Source organism: Eretmochelys imbricata, chromosome 3 (assembly GCF_965152235.1).
Source record: "Eretmochelys imbricata isolate rEreImb1 chromosome 3, rEreImb1.hap1, whole genome shotgun sequence".
Lineage (NCBI taxonomy): Eukaryota > Metazoa > Chordata > Testudines > Cheloniidae > Eretmochelys > Eretmochelys imbricata.
In genome coordinates, this window is record NC_135574.1 from 48200554 (window position 1) to 48222610 (window position 22057).

The window sequence follows — 22057 nt, forward strand, 5'->3', positions numbered from 1 at the left end:
CAGTATATTTGAAAATGTAGAAAACATCCACTTAATCGCACTGTTTAACAGTGCGATTAAAACTGCAATTAACTGCAACTATTTTTTTCATCTCGTGATTAATAGCAATTCATTTTTTTAATAATTTCACAGCCCTAAAACTAACATAAGGAAGTACTTCTTCACACAATGCACTGTCAACCTGTGGAAATCGTTGCCAGAGGATGTTTTCAGGGCCTATAGTGAGAGGGCATGGCCACTCTCCGAGACTGACAGGGAGGAACCCCTTTCCACCCCTCTGGAAGCAGAGGGGTAAGGACAGGAAGTATAAATGGTGGGGCCTGAAGCTCAGTTGGGTTGGATCCGCTGGAGGTGATGGATGCCTCTCATCCACTGCTGTGTATCGAGCCAGACAGAGACTGCTACAGTGCCGAGGACCTGGAGAAGTTGCCAAAGCTGTCTGCCGCCAGGGACGCCAAGGAGCTGCTAGGACTGCCATTACCCCAGGGAGATTGCGGACGACCCCAAGCCACAGATACACTTTAAGGGCATGTAGGAAGTAGCCCTGGAACACTAGACTATCGTCTGGTTGTGTCGTTGCCTGAATCCAGGTCAGCATGTTTCAGCTGAATCCCCACTGATCCAGTGGCTGAACACTATGCCACTGTTAGGGCCCTGGGCTGGGCCCAGGTTCCCCTACTCCTCTGCTCCCAATCCCACCCTTGGGGTGGCAGCCTCCCCACTCTAGGCCAAGAGGCCTGTGTTTGTCTGCTGTCCGCAAGAGCCAGAACATCAGGACGTGTGTTTTGTACTCTGCTCTGCCTGAGGGCCTGAGCCCCCTTTACTGTTTGGTGCCCCACCCTGCCTGACAGCCTGAGCTCATTAGACTTTCTGCCCTGCCCCACCTGAGACCATGGCCCTGGACTGCTTGTCACCTGACCTGGCTAGACACCCAGGGTCTTAGAGACTGTTAATTGCCCCAGTAACCCTTGCCTTGGTAGGGACCCGAGCCCGAGGGGGTGTGGCCTCTTTCCAAGACTGAAGGGAAGGGATGGCCACACATTCCTACAGAGCTAAAAGTATAACTGAGTTAAAAAAATTAGATAAGCTCACAGAGGATAAGTCCATCAATCGCTACTAGCCAAGATGGTCAGGGACACAACTGCATGCTCTGGGTATCCCTAAACTTCTGACTGCCAGAAGCTGGAACTGGATGACAGGGGATGGATCAATCCCTCAATAACTGCTCTGTTCTATTCAGTCCCTCTGAAGCATCTGGCACTAGCCACTGTCAGAAGACAGGATACTGAGCTAGATGGACCATTGGCCTGACCTTAGTATGGCCATTCTTACGTTCTTAGTGAACACGTAATTGAACTGAACCAGATGAATAAACTGAAATGTTTAAAATATTTTCTCTACACTTACTGTCAAAAACAGGTTCAGTACTTCAAAAACCTGTGGTTCCAGGTTCTTAACCAATGATTTCCACCAGTTCAGTGTGTTGTATTTCTTCAAAACTTGACAGCAAACGTGTACTGATCAATATTATTTTCGCATTTAATTGCAGGCCTGACTTGACATAAGTATCTTGCTTCACTTCTTAATGGGCATCATTGGGAAGGTTAAGTTGCCATAACAATCATTATGCTGGAGTCAGGATAGCTAGCTAAGATCAGCAGGAACATCCTGGTATTAATAAACGAGTCTAAATGTAAGATAAGGTAGAGGTCAGATCATGCATGAATGCATGGAAAGAGCATGCTGTACAGGGATTGGTTTCTACAAAGTAACCAAGTCAATCCCAAAATGTGATGCACAGTATAGTAAATGCAATGTGATGTGTACATGTATATAAAGGAAGAGGTTTTCTGTGTAACTTTGGATGTGTGGTATGCCCTATACCCACCTCCTACACTTGAGTCTGAGCAACACAGCATAGCTTTGCTGTATGCCAAATAAAAATACCTGTGTGATGAAACGTGGAGTTGAACTGGAGTTTTTGGGAAGCCAACTGGAAAGAGGTTTTGGAGGGAATCCCAACATTAATGTAAATTATTTTAAAAGATTTTAAAAAGTTTAGACCTTAACATAGGTTGCAACTTCACATTTAATTTTAAATACTTACATTTTTCAAAATCCAATTTAAATTACAAAATCCCCAATTTATATTAAAAAAGTCAAATTTTTTTAGATCATCGGTTTTTATCATCCTGATTTCACTCTTAATTTCTCTGCCTCATAGTCCTTATTTCTAATTTATAATCTCAAATGTGTTGTAAGGATTATAGTATTTTTGTTACTGTTTGTACTGCGCTTGAAATATGGGTGCTATGAATATTTATTATTATTTTATTATATTAATTATTATTATAGCTGCTTTCTGGAAAAAAAAGCTCTAACTCATTGCTGAGTTACTGTCTTCCTGCTAATCCCACAGGGTTCTCTGTTTCCCAGACTGAGCGCTGACAAATTTTTCAGTTTTTCTCTGCTTCAAAACCCCACCCTTAAGGCCCTAAATAATAATACCTTTTAGAGTTCCTTCCATCCTGAGAGATTAGAAACGTTGCTCCCTCCCCCCATGTCACTGAAACGTATCCACTCCGGGTGAAACATGGCAGTCATCCTGCACTTGTAACCCTACAGTGGAGGCAGAGCACCCATGTAAGGAGGGTCCAACCCTTTCAGCTATGGAGATGAACAGGTGGGGGCATGGCACCCTTTGCATGTCTTCTGATTAGCTGTCCTTCAGCAAGTGCATGTATTTTATCGCATTAGCGTATAAACTCTTCAGGACAACTGTCCTATTACTGAAGTGACCATATTTTCAAAATAAAACTGGGATGACTGGGGGAAAGGATTTGTCTAGGTATTAGAACAGTCCTACAAATGTACACCTATAAATGTGTGCTGGTCTGGTATTGCTACTGCTAGTTTCTGACTCAACAGCAACATATGCTTATTTCTCAGTATGGAGAATTTTTTTCCAGTACCTTGGTTTTCTGAGGGAGTTTATCATGAAACACTGACCAAGTGTCTAACATTTTCTTTGAGAAAAAGAACAGGTTTGATAGGAGTCTACACTCATTCAACTTTTCCCTTCACCCCAGCCACTGTTCATCAAACTCAAAAGTCATTCCACTGGACTGTTTGTTCCCAGCAAGCACATTCTCCTTGGCATAGCAATAAGTCTTAAATAAACATTTTGTAGGTATGATGAAAAAGTGATACAATAAAAAAAAACAGCACATTTCAGGTGTCCTGAAAGAAGTTCCTTGGACATCAGAACAGCATATGAAAAATCAGGATGTCCTATCAAACCAAAATATATAGTCACTTTAGTTATTATGTATCTGTAAAACACCTTGCTATACACAACTGAGAAACAATAATTATAATAATACACAATATTTTAGGCAGGTGAGTGAAGAACCTTAGGATTTCCATTAAAATATTGACGAGGAACACCCCTGCTCAACTTAGTTTTAGAGATTTAATGAGGACCAGGGCCTGACCCTGCTTAGCTTGAGAGCTGATGGGGTCACAGACCAAGATGATACTGCTGCTTTATTCTATGCCTCTGATTATGCATTCATTCTGCTCATTAGACTGAAGGCTTATTTGTGGTGTCTACTGTTGAACAGTGGTGAAATACTGAATTAGCATAGCTCTCATTATATATCTAACTCCTTACACATCCAATTCTGTAGTCCATGCACAGGCAAATCTAATAGGAGTTCTGCTTGCATTAGAAGCGCATGGTTGATCTCAGTGGGTCCATACACCTTCACTACCACAGGTGGATGCAAACTGCACACACAAATTCTGGGCAGCTGCTTCCCATGTGGGATTGTCTCGGGGCTAACAAGCATTTAAGCATTCAATTCTCAGCTCTGAGCTGTGCCTGAGTTCTTCTCTGAAACCATGTGACTAAGAACAACTGACTGAGAGCCAGATCTGCTGGGACATATAAAAGGAAGCCTGTTTTCAGTAAGGGGGAGGGCTGTAAGGAGTTTTCCTGTAACCAGGGTTTGGGGAAAGGCTCCCTGTGGGGTAGAAGAATGAGACAGAGCCTGGGTAAGGCCTTACAGAGGACTGCTTGAGAAAGGCCAGATAAAAGGTCTAACCATAGAGGGGTACTGTTGCAAGTGGCTCTAGGAAACTATACAGCAAGGTAATCTTGGGTTTAGGACAGACCCCAAGATTTAGGGTCCAGGGCTGCGGCTTGTAGATTGATGCCTCATAATGGCCACAGGCAGGTAGTGCAGAAACCTCTGCCCTGAGGGTCAAAAAAACTATCTGCTAAAGGAGGACAAGCCAATTGAGCTAGCCCCTGAAGGTAGAAGAACTTGTTTCATTTGGATTTGCCTTCATCTGGGCTCTTTTTTTCCCCTCTGGAAGGGAGGTCCAAAGCATCAAAATTACCAAAATCCATTTAACCAGCCACAGAGAAACTGAGGCACCGTAGCACCAAATGTTAGAGAAACTGCACACTCAATGATTAGCCTTCCAAAAAAGAAGGGGGGTTATGCACTGCTATTCCAGTGGGGATTCTGTTAGGGGAGAGCAGCTTTTAACTCTGGCTGACTGAAGCTGTCCAGGGACTGTATTGAATCAATGCAAGCATCCCATCCTTTGGGAGTGTCACTGCTTCTGGAGTTGTGCTGGTTCAAGGCTCATTATGGAGCAGGTACTGTATGCATTTTGCACCTTCACAGCCTCCCTCCGAACAGACTTTCCACCGTTGGGGGACCCTTCATGCAGCGTGAGGCTGTCGGTTATCAGCTGAAAGCACAGCTATATGCTGCCGTTCACCCCGGGCTGAGGCTAAAACTTTAATCTAGTCCTGTATTATTTATATTTCAGTAATATTGAACTAACGGGGAATCACTAACACTTTTTTTAATTTTGCCTTTATTTTGTCAAGTTCTTTAAGGGCAATAGATAAGTACGACCAGAAATAAAGGAATGAAACAGATAAAAGGAATTGTGAAATAAAAATTAATATTTGAATAATAATTTTAGGAAATTAATATATTTTCATAATTCTCCTGTTTGGAGGATAGTGAGTCTGTTAACATTCGATAAGTTACTTTTGTCCATTTTTATTTAATTGAGATCTCAAACTGAGAAATGTCTGCTAAAGTAGCTTAATAAATATAAGATGAGACCAAGAAGGACTGAGTGTTCCTGATGTTAAATATTTACCACATAAATCCTGGTTGTGATACGGCGATGCAAAGTACAAAACAGCAAATGTGTATGATCAGCTCTTGTGAACTACCTGGAAATGCCTGGTGTCAGGAATAATTACAGTGCAAACAAGGGCTACAAACAGGGGCAATGTAAAACCAATGGTCTTATTCTCAAAAAAGCATAATAAAAACACTGAGTAGAAAAACTTCACATATTAGAGACCCAATCATGTTATATGAATATCCATCTATTTTTCTTCCATATGTGTGTCCTGATCATTGTAACGGACATCCAGACACAGAGTGGCTCAGGATCAGGCCATATAGATCTGTCTACAGATTTTTCCATTTTATTCAATAAAGCAACAAGCAGAAAGACAGAAGGAAAAAATGCTAAAATTAAAATTCATAAATATCAATGGCCTAATTCAACATTAAATTACTTTCATGTCCACTTAGGCTCACCAACCATATGGGCAAATTACTGTTCAGTAGAGGGAATTTACTATCTCCTTTTCTAATGGCAACAGGACTGTGGCACATGACTTACGAGGAGAAGCTGAGGGAACTGGGGTTATTTAGTCTGCAGAAGAGAAGAGTGAGGGGGTATCTGATAGCAGCTTTCAAATACCTGAAGGGGGGTTCCAAAGAGGATGGAGTGAGGCTGTTCTCAGTGGTGGCAGATGACAGAACAAGGAGCAATGGTCTCAAGTTGCAGTGGGGGAGGTCTAGGTTGGATATTTGGAAAAACTATTTCACTAGGAGGGTGGTGAAGCACTGGAATGGGTTACCTAAGGAGGTGGTGGAATCTCTATCCTTAGAGGTTTTTAAGGCCCCGCTTGACAAAGCCTTGGCTGGGATGATTTAGTTGGTGTTGGTCCAGCTTTGAGCAGAGGATTGGACTAGATGACCTCCTGATGTCTCTTTGATCCCTAATATTCTATATCTTATTCCACCACAACAAACATGGAGTTTTATTCTATAATTGTTGTCATAAAGACACCACTAAGCAAGCTCAAAGAATTCCACAGGCCTCTTCATGAAAAAATAGGGTCGTTATTAGATGGCATCAGGTCAGTCACCCAGGAAATGGTCTTAAAGAGGCAACTATTTAAAAGAGTAAACGGGCACTTGAGGATATGAAGCCTACAATAGACATATTTCAGAGTAGCAGCCGTTTTAGTCTGTATCCGCAAGAAGAAAAGGAGTACTTGTGGCACCTTAGAGACTAACAAATTTATTTGAGCATAAGCTTTCATGAGTGAGCTGTAGCTCACGAAAGCTTATGCTCAAATAAATTTGTTAGTCTCTAAGGTGCCACAAGTACTCCTTTTCTTTTTACAATAGACAAAGACTCTATCTCTCTCTGTTTCTTCTCTTGGAACAATCATATCAGAGCAACCAAGGTTTGGGAAAGGGTGTTTCAGGGCCAGGGAGCAGTAGGGGTTTTCCTAGTGGAAATCCATTTCAGAGCTAATGCTGATGCAAGCAGCATTCATATGAAGTCCAGAAATCCAGATGAGATTGTAATGCTATTTTATTAGTGAGAACGGAATGAAGATAGTTCTCAAACATTTCACTACATCTGTCATAAATATAAAGGGAAGGGTAAACCCCTTTAAAATCCCTCCTGGCCAGAGGAAAACTCCTCTCACCTGTAAAGGGTTAAGAAGCTCAAGGTAACCTCGCTGGCACCTGACCAAAATGACCAATGAGGAGACAAGATACTTTCAAAAGCTGGGAGGAGGGAGAGAAACAAAGGGTCTCTGTCTGTTTGTCTGCTGCTTTTGCCGGGGATAGACCAGGAATAGAGTCTTAGACCTTTTAGTAAGTAATCTAGCTAGGTATGTGTTAGATTATGATTTCTTTAAATGGCTGAGAAAAGAATTGTGCTGAATAGAATAACTATTTCTGTCTGTGTATCTTTTTTGTAACTTAAGGTTTTGCCTAGAGGGATTCTCTACGTTTTGAATCTAATTACCCTGTAAGGTATCTACCATCCTGATTTTACAGAGGGGATTTCTTTACTTCTATTTCTATTAAAAGTCTTCTTGTAAGAAAACTGAATGCTTTTTCATTGTTCTCAGATCCAAGGGTTTGGGTCTGTGGTCACCTATGCAAGTTGGTGAGGCTTTTTATCCAACATTTCCCAGGAAAGGGTGGGGTGCAAGTGTTGGGAGGATTGTTCATTGTTCTTAGGATCCAAGGGTCTGGGTCTGTAGTCACCTAGGCAAATTGGTGAGGCTTTTTACCAAACCTTATCCAGGAAGTGGGGTGCAAGGTTTTGAGAAGTATTTTGGGGGGAAAGAATTTTCCAAACAGCTCTTCCCCAGTAACCAGTATTTATTTGGTGGTGGTAGCGGCCAATCCAAGGACAAAGGGTGGAATATTTTGTACCTTGGGGAAGTTTTTGACCTAAGCTGGTAAAGATAAGCTTAGGAGGTTTTCATGCAGGTCCCCACATCTGTACCCTAACGTTCAGAGTGGGGGAGGAACCTTGACAACATCCAGAAGGACAGTAATCTGCAAATCAATGCAGAGAATTGTCTCACTCTTCCAGTTTATTAATGTAATTGTTTTGGCTGCCACTCTTGTATTTACATGCCATTCAATACTGACCCCATCCCAAAGAATGCTCTGGAGTGGTGAGGAAACTGACATAGGAAATGCATGTAGGGTTTATTATTTTAGAGCTGTGTATTTCTCACGTGATTAATAGCATTGTAGAATCCAGGGAAAAGTCTGTATGGCTATGTGCACCACCTTATTGCTCAGTCCTTGAGAAAGTTAAACTATAATCCAGAAGGCTCACATCTTCAGTGGGATTCTAGGTGAAGGTGTGTTTCAGATACAGGATAATATGAGGGGTCAGCACTGATTCCAGGGACTGGGCAGTGGGCTATGTGATCTAAACTCTCAGGAAGAAGTGCCAGATAGAAAATCTGCACCCCAAGAGTGTGCCCAGGGACCCCAAGCCTGGGACAGTGACTCGACTCTGGAGGGTTAAAACACACTGGATCCAGCAGCCAGTCTGGTGAGTGGCTAAGAGCCACATGGGTGTCAGAGTTTTGAACAATGTGTACACAAATAAGCAGTTGCCTACAGCCAATACGAGATATAAGAATTACTTGTAAAAGGAAAAAAAGGCCTATAAAAATAAATTATCTATGTCCCAGATAATCTCTAAAGTAAGATTTCAGGGTTGTCACTCTGCCTGCACGTCACTCTGAAGCTAGAATGCCTGTTAAGTATGAAGTGCTGGAAACAGCTACAAACATAATGGAGACCTCTTTTTGTTTACAATTTCACCAGGTTTAATCAGCCCTGGGATTCAAGGATCCAGTTTTTGAGTTGTCAGTCATTTTCGGCTTATTTAACACATGACTTTACAAACTACACCAGTGTGACAGTGTTTCAGCTACTAGATTTATATTGATCTCAATTATAATTCTTCTAAAATAATTGATGTAAAAGGGAAAATTTTAGATACTTTTAGAACCACCATTTAGATTTAAAAAAATATATATTTAAAAAAATCAAATTTTAATAGAAATATTTACAGGATTTAGAAAAAAAATTATGAAACAGTTTGGTTTGGATTTGAACATTTCCCTGAAATGTTTGCAGCTGAAACATTGTAGCATTTTGCTGGTAAATGGCAGCCAGAAAATGAAATACCCTAACAGCAAAAATGAAAGTGACTAATCTATTTTCACTGTCCAATCTGAATAAAATACAAAAAGTAAACAAATGGCATAATTGATGAAAGCAGATTTAAGATGAAATATGGCATCTTCTGTCAAGAGCACAGTAGAGCTGCTCCAAAAGTTTTAAACAAAGCTGTTTTCCATCAAAAAATGCTACTTGGATTGAATAAGAATGTTTCATGAAATCATATCCCTTTCAACAAAATTTGCCCCCCAAAATTTAATTTGAACATTTTTTGTTTTGGAAAATGTTATTTTAAGAGTTAATTAAATTAAATTTAAATATAATTACATTTAAAAAACTTAATTTTGGAATACTTTTATTTTTTACAGTATTTCATGACACATCAGTAGTAATGCATCTGAAGACATCTAACATTACGTCAAGTTGTCATAATATGGACATGTGTTATAATTCACTGCTACCGACATAATAATATTACATCATATAATGACGTATAATACTCAAAATATTAATTTATTTTATGTTATTTTACATATATTTTTATTTTTATTGTATATTATTTTTAAATCATTAAGGATAGCTACCACTTAATACTTACTGAAATATCTTATTTTCTAGATCAGTGGTTTTCAACCTGTGGTCTGCAGACCCCTGGGGATCTGCAGACTACATCTAAGGGATCTGCGAAAGGTTGTTGTTACCATAGAACATTGGATTTCAACCTGGGGTCCCCAGATTGTGCCTAAGATTTTCAAAGGGGTCCACACCTCCATTTGGAATTTTTTAGGGGTCAGCAAATGAAAAAAGGTTGAAAACTACTGTTCTAGATCAAACTGCCTCCTGTTTATGTTGTTACAAAACAGTTTTTTACTTTGATACTTTGAACAAGAAAAAATGATAAGCACTCCATGTACTTAGGGGTGGAGCAGCTGTTTTCAACATCCTAGGAAAATGGTTCCATGCTAACATTGTTTTAGGTGAGAAGATCCAAAAACTCTTCCCACACCCTGTCATAAAAATAAAGAGAAGGCTAACCACCTTTAAATCCCTCCTGGCCAGAGGAAAAAAAACCTTTCATCTGTAAAGGGTTTAGAAGCTAAGATAACCTCGCTGGCACCTAACCAAAATGACTAATGAGGAGATAAGATACTTTCAAAGCTGGAGAGGGGGGGAACAAAGGGGTCTCTGTGTGTTTTTTTTGCCGGGACCAGAGCAGGAATGCAGGTCAGAACTCCTGTAAAGGGTTAATAAGCAATCTAGTTAGATATGCGTTAGATTCTGTTTTGTTTAAATGGCTGATAAAATAAGTTGTGCTGAAAGGAATGTATATTCCTGTTTTTGTGTCTTTTTGTAACTTAAGGTTTTGCCTAGAGGGATTCTCTATGTTTTGAATCTGATTACCCTGTAAGGTATTTACCATCCTGATCTCACAGAGGTGATTCTTTTACTTTTTCTTCAATTAAAATTCTTCTTTTAAGAACCTGATTGCTTTTTCATTGTTCTTAAGATCCAAGGGTTTGGGTCTGTGTTCACCTATGCAAATTGGTGAGGATTTTTATCAAGCCTTCCCCAGGAAAGGGGGTGTAAGGTTTGGGAGGATTTGGGGGGGAAAGACGTTTCCAAGCGGGCTCTTTCCCTTGTATGTATTTGTTAGATGATTGGTGGTGGCAGCAATAAAGTCCAAGGGCAAAAGGTAAAATAGTTTGTACCTTGGGGAAGCTTTAACCTAAGCTGGTAAAAATAAGCTTGGGGGGGGTTTCATGCAGGTCCCCACATCTGAACCCTAGAGTTCAGAGTGGGGAAGGAACCTTGATACACCCTGACCCAGGGCACCTAATTCTGCCTTCCAAACCGAGGGAATTCAAATTGATACATACCCTGATTAAACAGGAAGGTGCTCTGGTAATTGTGAAATATGCACGCACAGCTTTCTAACAGAGGATATTGCCAAAAATGTTTACATCATTGCACACAGCAAAAACAAAATAAAATCTGACGAATTAAATTTCATGAAAATTATACATATAGAAGAATGAAGACATATTGCTTGCTGCTGATAAGCAAATATATGGGGTGTTCAATGATAAAATTATGCTACATGATAATGATCAATGGCCCATCTGAATGCTTCTATGACAATACTTTGCATTTTTTCTGCCTTCCTTCTAAGGATCTCAGTTTGTGGCAAACATGAATGAATTAAGTGTCACAACACTTGGGAGAGGTATGTGAATATTACTTAATACTATATTGCAGATGCATCATTTGTGCTTTTCCAAATGTGATCTGAGAGTTTCTTACCAGCTGTACTTTTTATGGGATAAGGGTGTTAACTTTCTGCTGAACCTGGAGGACCAGTGGATTGCTCCTTATACTGAGCTCTATCCTACAACCGGTTGAGCTTGGGAGATCCTACTGGTAGCAAAACTACTGCTGACATAGCTCTCTGTGTCGTGCATGAACCCCTCCGCCCCATCAAAGTAATGGAGGAAAGAAAGGTCCTCAACCTCAAGAGAGTCTGATAAAGCAGAAAGACGGAAGTCTTTTAGTCACAAAATGTAATTATAGAAAGATGGAAGGAATGTTTTAATGAACCCCTTACTGAACAGGTTGATAAAGGCGAATCACAAATGGCCATTTGCCAGACAGGTGAGTCACTTGTGAAAGAACCTAACTTTGAAGAGATCCCAGGGGGCAATCACAATGCTCAGGAATAACAAACCACAAATCTTTACCACGTTCCCATTGAATTATTAAAACAGGAGGGTATAAGTTATGTCAGAGACTTTTACACATTAATTTTGTTAGTTTGGAGGTATGAAAAAAGTCCCCAGGAATGGAAGGAGGTGGTCAGATACCCAATTTTAAATAAAGGGTGACACACTATCGTGGCATCTCTCTCCTCATTACATCTTATAAAATCCTCTTTTTGGCAATCCTTACACAGAAGAGATAGTAGAGATTATCAGTGTGGATTCCAGAAGGATAGGTCCACTGTGGATCAAAAATGTAAGTGTGTCAACTCAAGAAAACATGGGAATATGATCAGAATACACACCTAATTTTTGTAAACTTTTAAATAAACTTGTAAAATAAAACCAAATATATGGTTGTAAACCAACAAGCAGATCTGGGACAAGCTTACCTAGCAATCAATAACCATGGATATCAACAAGCTAGACATCTTAAATACCTAGAAGCATTAATTACCAATAACAATTTGGTGAGGGATGAAATTAAGGCATGGTTACAGAGCAGGAATGCTTGTTACTTTTCTCGGTATAGAATTCTCAGCCCCAGACAACTACTGAGAAAGGCCAATCTTCAGATATAGAAGACCATTATAAGGCCTAGTTCTTTAAATGGATGTGAGAATTAGCTAGATACCCTTGAAAATAAAGTGTTGAGCTGAATTTTTGGGCCAGTAAGGGAAAAATGTGTGGAGAAGAAGACCTAAATAGGGAACTGCAGGAGATCTGTGGAAAACCAAATTTAGTAAATGTAGTGATATCCCAATGACGTCAGTGGGCAGGTCATGTGGTTAGGATGATAGGAGACAGACAGCCAAGCATCTCTTGGAAGAACTTCCTTATGGTGTCTAGCCTTGTGGCTGGTCAAGGAGAAGAAGATGGAGGGATAATAAGGAGCAAGATCTAAGAGCTCTTAATATGAATTACCATCAATGGGGAAAATATACCCTTGACCTAAAGAGGTGGGGACAAATTCTGCGAGCAGCAAAGGATGTCCATGCTCTATAAATGGAGCCACAGAGTAATAATATTGTGCAAATGAAGAAACTGAGGCCCAAATTTTCAAAAGTAGTCTCTAATTTCAGGTGCCTCAATTTTGATGTGTCCAGCTATAGATACCAATGGCATTCACAATTCCAATCAAAGCAGCAGCTGTGAAATACCTCTAAAAATCAGGACCTTCTCAGGCACTCTGAAACTGAGGCACCCAAAATTAGTGGATGTTATTGAAAAGTTAAGCCTTGAACTTGTCCAGTCAGTAACAGAATTGGAAACAGCAGGGCCCAAGCCTCTTGGCCCCCATTCCTGTGCTTTATGCAGTGGTTGATGCTGCCTCTTGTATTGTGTTTAGTTGTAGTCTGGATTAAAAATGCTTATTTAAATCTGACCTTTTGCTTGTCAGTGTGCAGCCATCAGCAAACCATTGATCAAAGGTTTTTAAATAAAATAAGATTTAACCAATAGGATTGTGCTGTACAAATGAACTTAAAAGAGAAGAAGAAGAAGTGAGAGAGGGATGAGTGACTGATTTACCTTTTAATCACACCATCACCACCCAGCAGTGATCTGGCAGCAAGAAGAGGGAGTTGAGAGGACAAAGGCAGAAGGAGGAAAAGGAAGAGGGGGGAGGCAGATAATGTGGGAATGAAGGCTATATAATAATTAATTTCCTATTTGTTTCTATTATGGCAGTGCCCAAGGCCCCAGTTAGGATCAGGGACCCCATTGTATCAGGCACAATAAAAACACATAGGAAAAGGAAGTCCTTGTCCCACACTGCTTTCAGTTTAAGTAGACAAGACAGGCAAAGGGCAGGGTAAAGAGATACAACATACAAGTACAGTGATCAAGGTGACAGCAGACCTAGGATATTAATTCCAGCAATATAGTATATTTTTAGTTTATTAAATGCCCTTCCCTATTCCTTTTGTTCTTGTTATATTTTGCCTATTTTAAAATTTTATTGCTTTTGACTATTTCATTGTTTTTACTAGGGCTATCGCGCAATTAAAAATTACTTGCGATTAATTGCACTGTTAAACAATAATAGAATACCATTTATTTAAATATTTTTGGATGTTTTCTACATTTTCAAATATATTGATTTTAATTACAACACAGAATACAAAGTGTACAGTGCTCACTTTATATTTATTTTTGATTACAAGTATTTGCACTGTATAAAAACAAAATAAATAGTATTTTTCAATTCATTTCATACAAGTACTGTCCTGCAATCTCTTTATCATGAAAGGTGAACTTACAAATGTAGAATTATGTAAAAGAAACGGCATTCAAAAATAAAACAATGTAAAATTTTAGAGCCTGCAAGTCCACTCAGTCCTACTTCTTGTTCAGCCAATCACTAAGACAAACAAGTTTGTTTACATTTGCAGAAGATAATGCTGCCCGCTTCTTGTTTACAGTGTCACCTGAAAGTAAGAACAGGTGTTCTCAGGCAATGTTTTAGCCAGCGTCGCAAGATATTTACGTGCCAGATGCGCTAGAGATTCATATGTCCCTTCCTGCTTCAACCACCATTCCAGGGGACATGCATCCATGCTGATGACAGGTTCTGCTCAATAACAGTCCAAAGCAGTGCGGACCGACTCATGTTCATTTTCATTATCTGAGTCAGATGCCACCAGCAGAAGGTTGATTTTCTTTTTTGGTGGTTCGGGTTCTGTAGTTTCCACATCAGAGTATTGCTCTTTTAAGACTTCTGAAAGCATGCTCCACACCTCGTCCCTCTCAGATTTTGGAAGGCATTTCAGACTCTTAAACCTTGGGTCGAGTGCTGTAGCTATCTTTAGAAATCTCACATTGGTACCTTCTTTGCGTTTTGTAAAATCTGCAGTGAAAGTGTTCTTAAAATGAATGACGTGTTGGGTCATCATCCAAGACTGCAATATGGCAGAATGTAGGTAAAACAGAACAGGGGATATACAATTCTCCCACAAGGTGTTCTATCACAAATTTAATTAACACATTTTTTTTTAACGAGCGTCATCAGCATGGAAGCACGTCTTGATGGCCGAAGCATGAAGGGGCCTATGAATGTTTAGCATATCTGGCACATAAATACCTTGCAATTCCGGCTACAAAAGTGCCATGCAAATGCCTGTTCTCACTTTCTGGTGACACTGTAAATAAGAAGAGGGCAGCATTATCTCCTGTAAATGCAAATAAACTTGTTTGTCTTAGTGATTGGCTGAACAAGAAGCAGGATTCAGTGGACTTGTAGGCTCTGAAGTTTTACATTGTTTTGGTTTTGAGTGCAGTTATGTAACAAACAAAAAAATCTATATTTGTAAGTTGCACTTTCACAACTAAGATTGCACTACAGCACTTGTATGAAGTGAACTGAAAAATACTATTTTTTAATCATTTTTACAGTGCAAATATTTGTAATAAAAATGATATACACTTTGATTTCAATTACAACACAGAATCCTATATGGAAAATATAGAAAAACATCCAAAATATTTAATAAATTTCAATTGGTATTCTATTGTTTAACAGTGCAATTTAAAACTGATCAATCGCGATTAATTTTTTTAATCATGATTGATTTTTTTGAGTTAATCCTGTGAGTTAACTGCCCTAGTTTTTATACGTCACTAGTTTCGGGGGGAAGGGTTCCCCCCTAATTACTATGTATTTTCAGTCCTTAACTTTAATATAAGAGACAACAGACCATCCATCACGTTATCCCAGAACAGACCTGCAAGTCACAGCAATGAGACACACAACAGAAATACATAAAAAGATGAAAGACAATTATTGTGGAGGTAGCAGGAAGTGCACTATATAACGTATTGTAATAGCTTGTGTACCACTTCCCTCTACTGGATATGTCAAACCTGAAATACTTATTGGTTTGTAGTGGCACCATCCTCTTGTGGCTTGAAGGCTAAATAAAAAAATAGGAGGTATAGCAAGGGCCAACAGGCTTTCCACTTTATGTAGCTCAAATTGCACTGAAATGTGTTTAAGGAGCAGAAGAGTGAGAGATCTTATTCCTTGTATTCCATATTGCAGTCAGCCAACCCTCAATCTGGGCTCAGCCGTAATCTTGTTAAGTCTCTTGCCCCTGGGTCTCCACTCCTAGGCAATCAGGAGTTCAGCCCACTTGATAGCCAGAGCTTCCTTCTCAATAATAGAATATGTTCTCTTCCTGGGGACCAACTTTCTGCTTATACACAGGATTGGGTGCTCTTCACCCTCAAAGTCCTGGAACAGCCTACTCCCTGGCCAAATTGGATGCCTCCATATAGAGAAGGCGTTCCCAGGAGAAGTCCAGGTTGGCAAGGATAAGCAGCTGGCCCAGCCATGCCTCCAGGGTATCAAGGATATTAATAGTAACAAAATACTGTCTCCAGGGTAGAAAGTTTGTAGGCTTGCCCCTTGGTTATACCCCAATTCTTGCCTCTATTGAGTGCAGATGAGGTTCTCTTTTGTGAAAATGCTCAACTTTTTAAGATGCTCCTGTAGGCAGATGATATACTGGGTTGTACCGAATATGTTTGCATCTTGCTCCTCCCATTCTTCTCTCAGTCTTCTTCCTAGATTCCCCAGGGCTGGCATCCATCGAGCAGTTCGAAGAGCAATAATCCCACCGAGGTGTGGAGTACCTCTCACACAGCAAACAGCAGCAGCAGGAAGAGTTGTCGTAGTGCCTAGGCTCAGTCCCAACAACCACTTCAACAGCTCCTTCAACATCTTGTTAAATCTTTCCACAAGACTGTCCCTTTGTGGGTGGTACACTAATGTTCCCAGTGCCTTGATTTTAAGAGGGAGCATAGCTTGTGCATCACATGTGAGGTAAAATTGGAGAACTGAGCAATCAATATTTCCCACAGGAACCCTACCCTGGCAAAGGGTTTCATAAATCTCAGGGGCGCTGGCTTTGGCCTTAGCTAAATGTAAGGGGATGGCTTTGGGACAGCAAGTGGTATAGTCTTCACTACAAGTATATATTGGTTTTCCAAGGAGCTCTTTTTTTAAAAGCCCAACCGTGTCTATCCCTGTTCTTTCAAATGGGGTTTCCACTAATGGCACTAGGCCTAAGGAGGCTTTCGAGACATTCTTAGCTGCTGAATACTGATACTTGGAGCAGGAAGAACAATACTCTCTAACCTCATGGTGCACCCCTGGCCAGAAAAAGCTGTCCAGTAACTGGTCCAGGGTTGTCTTCTGCCCTTGATGCCCCATGCAAGGAATATCGTGTGCCAGCTGGATTGCAGCCCAGCAGTACTTATGGGGTACCAGCAGCTGCATTCTTATTACCTCCAACTGCAGGTTCTGCTCTACATGATATAGCTGCAGCTTCTCTAGCACAAAGTGGGGGCACTGTCCCAGCTGCTGGGGATCAGCTGCCTCCATGGACACCACCTGTTTGTAGGCACAGCAAAGTGTCCCCTCATCATGCTGCTTTTGGATGAAGCTTCCCACCTGCAGTAGGGCCTTGAGGTCCAGGATAGGTGCCAGATGTTCAGACATCTCTGGCTGGCCCTGTCGCCAGGATGTCCCCTTCTAGAGGTCATCAGAGTTGCCCAGGCCTGCTAGGTCCATGGTGTTCGCAGACCAGGGCCTCTCACAGGGCTCGGCTGTGGCACTGGTCAGTTCATTAATGATTTGCCAAAGGGAGGGCTAATCTTGCCCTATTATCACTAGGTATGCTAATTTATTGGCTAGTGCCACTGTAATTCGAATTGGTGTGGGTCTGAACTATCTGCTCCAGTTGCCTACTGGGATAGGGCTTTACATCTTCATGTACACAATGCAAGCCAATCGTCCTATCTGGGTTGATCATCTAGCCCGCTAAGCCAACCTGCATCACTGTTTCACTCTACTCTGAATCTACAAGCCCCAGTAACTCCTTCCACTGGACCCTTACTGGGAATGTCCACTTGGGGGGAATGCTTCTGTGTGCCCTCTCTCCTTCCATCCAAGCCTGTGCATATTTGCTCATCAATGCTCTTTCCTCATATGCTCCTTTCGCCCACAGGAGTAGTGGGTCACAGGAGTATATCCCAACGGCTCCTTCCTGGTGGGGAGTGGGTTTAAATTATGAGTGTCTCGGCTCAAGGGCTCCAGCCCTGTTGTTTGTATCATCAAGCAGCTATCCAGGCAATACCTCCTCTCAGCCCTGTGTCTTGCATGGCCTTTCTCTCTCTATGCAGGTAGCTTGGGTCTCTGGATTGCATGTTTTCTGTCGTACCCAGGGTTCATCATCCCCTAGCGGACATCTGGCATTGTCAGTAGCCCTAGTTGGTGAGTGGGCAGGTGCCGTGTGGGTCCTATCTTTAGCAACCCATCAGGCATGAGAAAATTCTCCATGTTTGAGAATGACTACAGGCAATACCAGAGCACCCATTCCCAGCTCCTTAGTGGAAATATGGATACAAACCTGCTCTGTTTGGACCAACTTTGCAACTTAGGCCCCAGAGCACTCCTCAGGGCAAAACCACTGCCAGCAATGCTTTTTAATCATTGCATCACCCTCTGGAGGCATGCCCATTTGGAGTACATCTCAGCTCTAAAGCACTGCTGATTTGTCTCTTCACTGATATCCGGGTAATCTAAAATAGCCTTCACCTGACTGTAGTCTCTAACTTGCTCTGGATCAAAGTTGCAGTAGGCCAGCTGCGCTTGGCCCAATGCTCTGGAGGCCACTGATGAGGTGATGAGGAACACCTCCAGATCATTCTTGGGGCCCATCTTAACTACCTTCACCAGCATAGGTGGCAGGGCTCCCCCTGGTGGATTGGGCCTGCAGGGCATCCCTGTGCAGTGGCTGGGGGGTCTTAACAGTTTCAGAAAGTCCTTCTGGAGTTCTTGCTGCTGAGACACAATCTCCTTTGGCAGTTGCTGCTGCTGCACTGCTTGGCCTGTCGCTAGGCTGTCCACTGCTGCAACACCTGCTGCTGGAATTGCTGTTTCTGGTTGGGCTACTGTTGTTGCCATTCTGCCATCCACTTACACCAGTGCTCAGGGTCAATCTTGGCTGAAGCCCCCTTTGATCGTGGGTGTGTTGGTGCAGGGATTCCCCTGCCTAGTGGTTATAGTTCCAGTGGTGGCAATTCCGCTTAGTGGACAGAGTTCCATTGGCAGCAGTCCTGCCTAATGGCAATAGTTCACTTCTCGGTAGTCCTGCCCAATGGCGATAGTATAGTTGGCAACAGTCCCACCCAATGGCAAGAGTTGGTGGGCAGCAGGCCCACCCAATGACAAGAGTTCAGAGGGAATAGGACAACCCAGGCCCACCCTAGTCCACCGGGTTCCGATCCAGGGCCTTGGGAGCCTGACTCAGCTGTTAACCTGTTCCATAGGGTGTCCAGCCCCTCATCAGCTTCCCTGGGTCACTTCCTACTCCAGTCCGGGTCCCTTCTGGCCATCGCCTGACTCTGGGGAACATCTGGGTGCCCTGCTTCCCAGTACTGAGTCTCTCCTGCTCACTGGCACAAAGCAGGGTCTGCTCCAGTCCTCCCTGGGAGCTCCCAGGGTACGTCCTCCTCTCTGGCTGGTCAGCCCCAACCTGAGCTGCCTAGCTGGCTTTTAAACCCCGCTTCCAGTCCGAGCATGCTTACGGGTCCTCCTTAACCCCTTCCTGGCCAATGAGGGGTTTATACACCCCGTCACAAGCCCTCTCAAAGGACTGTTTCTGTCTCCAGGTCTTGTATCAGGTGTAAGGCTTCCTGCTCGCATTCTCCACAAATTGTAGTTGGCCGACCCTCAGCCTGGGCTCAGCCCTAGTCATGTTGAGTCTCTTACCCTGGGTCCCCTATGGGAGCCCCACTCCTACACAATCTCACTGTTCCCAGAGGGAATTCAGCTCACTCCCAGGGTCTTTTTAGACTTCATCTGTAGTTCACTTGCCTGGAGTAACTGGAGATGCTCCCCAAGTCCCATTCTAGATTGCTGGAGTGAAGTAGCCTCCAGGGCCACTTGCCCATATCAAGCTCATAGTATCAGTCTGCCCTAACTGAAGTGTGTGTGGGGAGGCAGAGGGTTGAAGGAAACGTTGGCCACTGCCTTGGGCTGGGCTCCCCTTGCTACTGGAGCTCACTAGAAGTCCCTAGCAGCCTTCCTGCTACTGGGCAAACTCCCACCATTCTCTTCCTTCTTGGGTTTTGTGGTGCAGCAGACTCAGTTCCTGAGTCGATGACCACCATTCACTAAATTTGGTAGATAGGTTATGACTTAACCTATCTGTCTGTCACCCTTCCCAGTATTCTTAAAGAACAGCTTTTTTTACTGGGCCTCATTTTCCTTCTATTCTGGACAGGAGTTGCAAAGAAAATCTTGTTACTCCAAGGATTCTGAGTTTTCCATAGAAATTGCTCCTTTCCCTGGCACAGGCTTTACAATTACGTAAGAGATTATCTATCATCCTTATGCTGTTTACTAGAAATAGATTACTATTTAATCCACAATGACCTGTTAAAATTCTGAATAGAACCACTCCGCTCTTCTTTTCAGGGCCTTGCATTATATCAGCATTTTCAACTATTGGGCATACTTCATGGAATTTTTCCCCTTCATTGCATGTGCCTACAGTTCTTGCCATTCCTTCCTTAGCTCATTTTTGATTAAGTGTTTGAATTCTAGTTTGCTTAAGGTCAACCTGTTGATGCTTAATGGCATCGTTGCCTCTTTGTCTACAAATTAATTTCCAGCTATCCCAGAATGTGCATGGATCCATGCTATTCGTATGATCATATCCAATTGTCCCAATTCGGCTGTTAGCAATAGTATTTCATTACGTATATAATTTCTGCTGTCAGACTCGCCATTTTATAGTGCCTGCAATCCTGATAAGGAATCAGACTGAATGGCCACAGCAGCTGGCCGCACATTTCAGGCCCAAGTTAGGGCCAGCAATATCCCTGTTAGCTCAGCCATGAAGTCAGAGATAAAGTTAGTTACTTGCTAATTTCTTGAGTCCAAATGTGGGCACACAGAAAGCTGTTCTCACTCAACCTGTTCCTTCCCCTTTGGAGCACATTTGACAACAGTGTCCCCATTTATAGCAGATATATTGATTTGCTGTATTTTGTATTTATCATTTATCATTATATTTATCATTCTTCTCCTTTTGTTTATTTTATTATATAATTCCATGTCTGTCTCGGGGGGGGGGGAGGTGGTTTTCCAGTGATAGAGTATTTTCCCATAGCTATACATTTTGTCCTCTTTTATGCCTTTCTTTTCATTGAGAAACTTTATCCATTTCTTTACATGAGGAACTTTGAGATTTTGTCCTACCCAGTCTCCACTGAATTCCCAACAATCAGTATATATTAGCTTAGTGTTATCACCCTGCCTCGTCACAGCTGCATATGTCACAGTCATCAGCAAATAATGTGACACCTATTCCTGCACTCATCTTCTTTGGAAGGTGATTGTTCATGATGTTAACAGAGGTTGGGCTAATGACACTCTCCTGTGAGTTTCATTTGTAACAGAATATACAGTGGAAAAGCTCTTCCCTACCCAGACTTGTACAGTTCTTTTGCTTAGGAAATCCCTTATCCATCTGTACATTCATCCTGCAGTACCCGTGACTGCCACTTGATATAATGGTCCCTCTCTCCATAACACATCTTAAGCTTTTTCTACATCCAGGAAGGTTACGATCATGTCCTCTTCAGTTCTCAAGCTTTTTTGTGCTTTTGTCTCTATCCATACAATGTGGTCAGTTACACTCCGACCTCTTCAGAATCCACTTTGTGTTCTATCTTTGAGCCTACTAAGTGTGCTACTAATCTGGGGGTGGGCAAACTTTTTGGCCCAAGGGCCATATCTGGGTATGAAAATTGTATGGTGGGCCATGTATGTTCATGAAATTGGGGTTGGGGTGCAGGATGGGGTGAGGGCTCTGGCTGGGGATGTGGGCATTCAGGGTGCAGGAGGGGGATCTGGGCTGGGGGTTGGGGTGCGGGGTGTGACAGCTCCGGCTGGAGGTGCGGGCTTTGGGGTGGGGCTGAGGATGAAGGGTTTGGGGTGTAGGAGGGTGCTCCAGGCTGGGACCGAGGGGTTTGCAGGAGGGGGATCTGGGCTGGGGTGCAGGAGGAGGTGAGGGCTCCACTTGGGGGTGTGGGCTCTGGGGTGGGGCAGGAATTTGGGGTGCAGGAGGATGCTCCGGGCTGGGATCAAGGGGTTCTAAGGGCAGGAGGGGGATCAGGGCTGGGGCAGAGGGTTGGGGCCCAAGAGAGGCTCAGGGGTTCAGTCTCTGGGTGGCGCCTACCTCAAGCAGCTCCCGCAAGCAGCAGCATGTCCCCTCTCCAGCTCCTACGTGGAGGCACAGCCAGGCAGCTATGCGTGCTGCCCCATCCACAGGCGCCACCCCTGCAGCTCCCACTGGCCACAGTTCCCAGCCAATGGGAGCTGTGGGTGTGGCACTTGGGTTGGGGCCAGCGTGTGGAGCCCCCTAGCTACCCTTACGTGTAGAAGCC

The 22057-nt window shown here is 42.6% G+C and overlaps 1 protein-coding gene across 2 annotated transcripts in view; it reads right to left on the reverse strand.

Moving 5' to 3' along the window:
- The window catches only part of DST (dystonin), a 468940-nt gene that overhangs the window by 409377 nt on the left and 37506 nt on the right, over positions 1-22057 (reverse strand). The gene's annotated exons all lie outside the window — the stretch shown is intronic.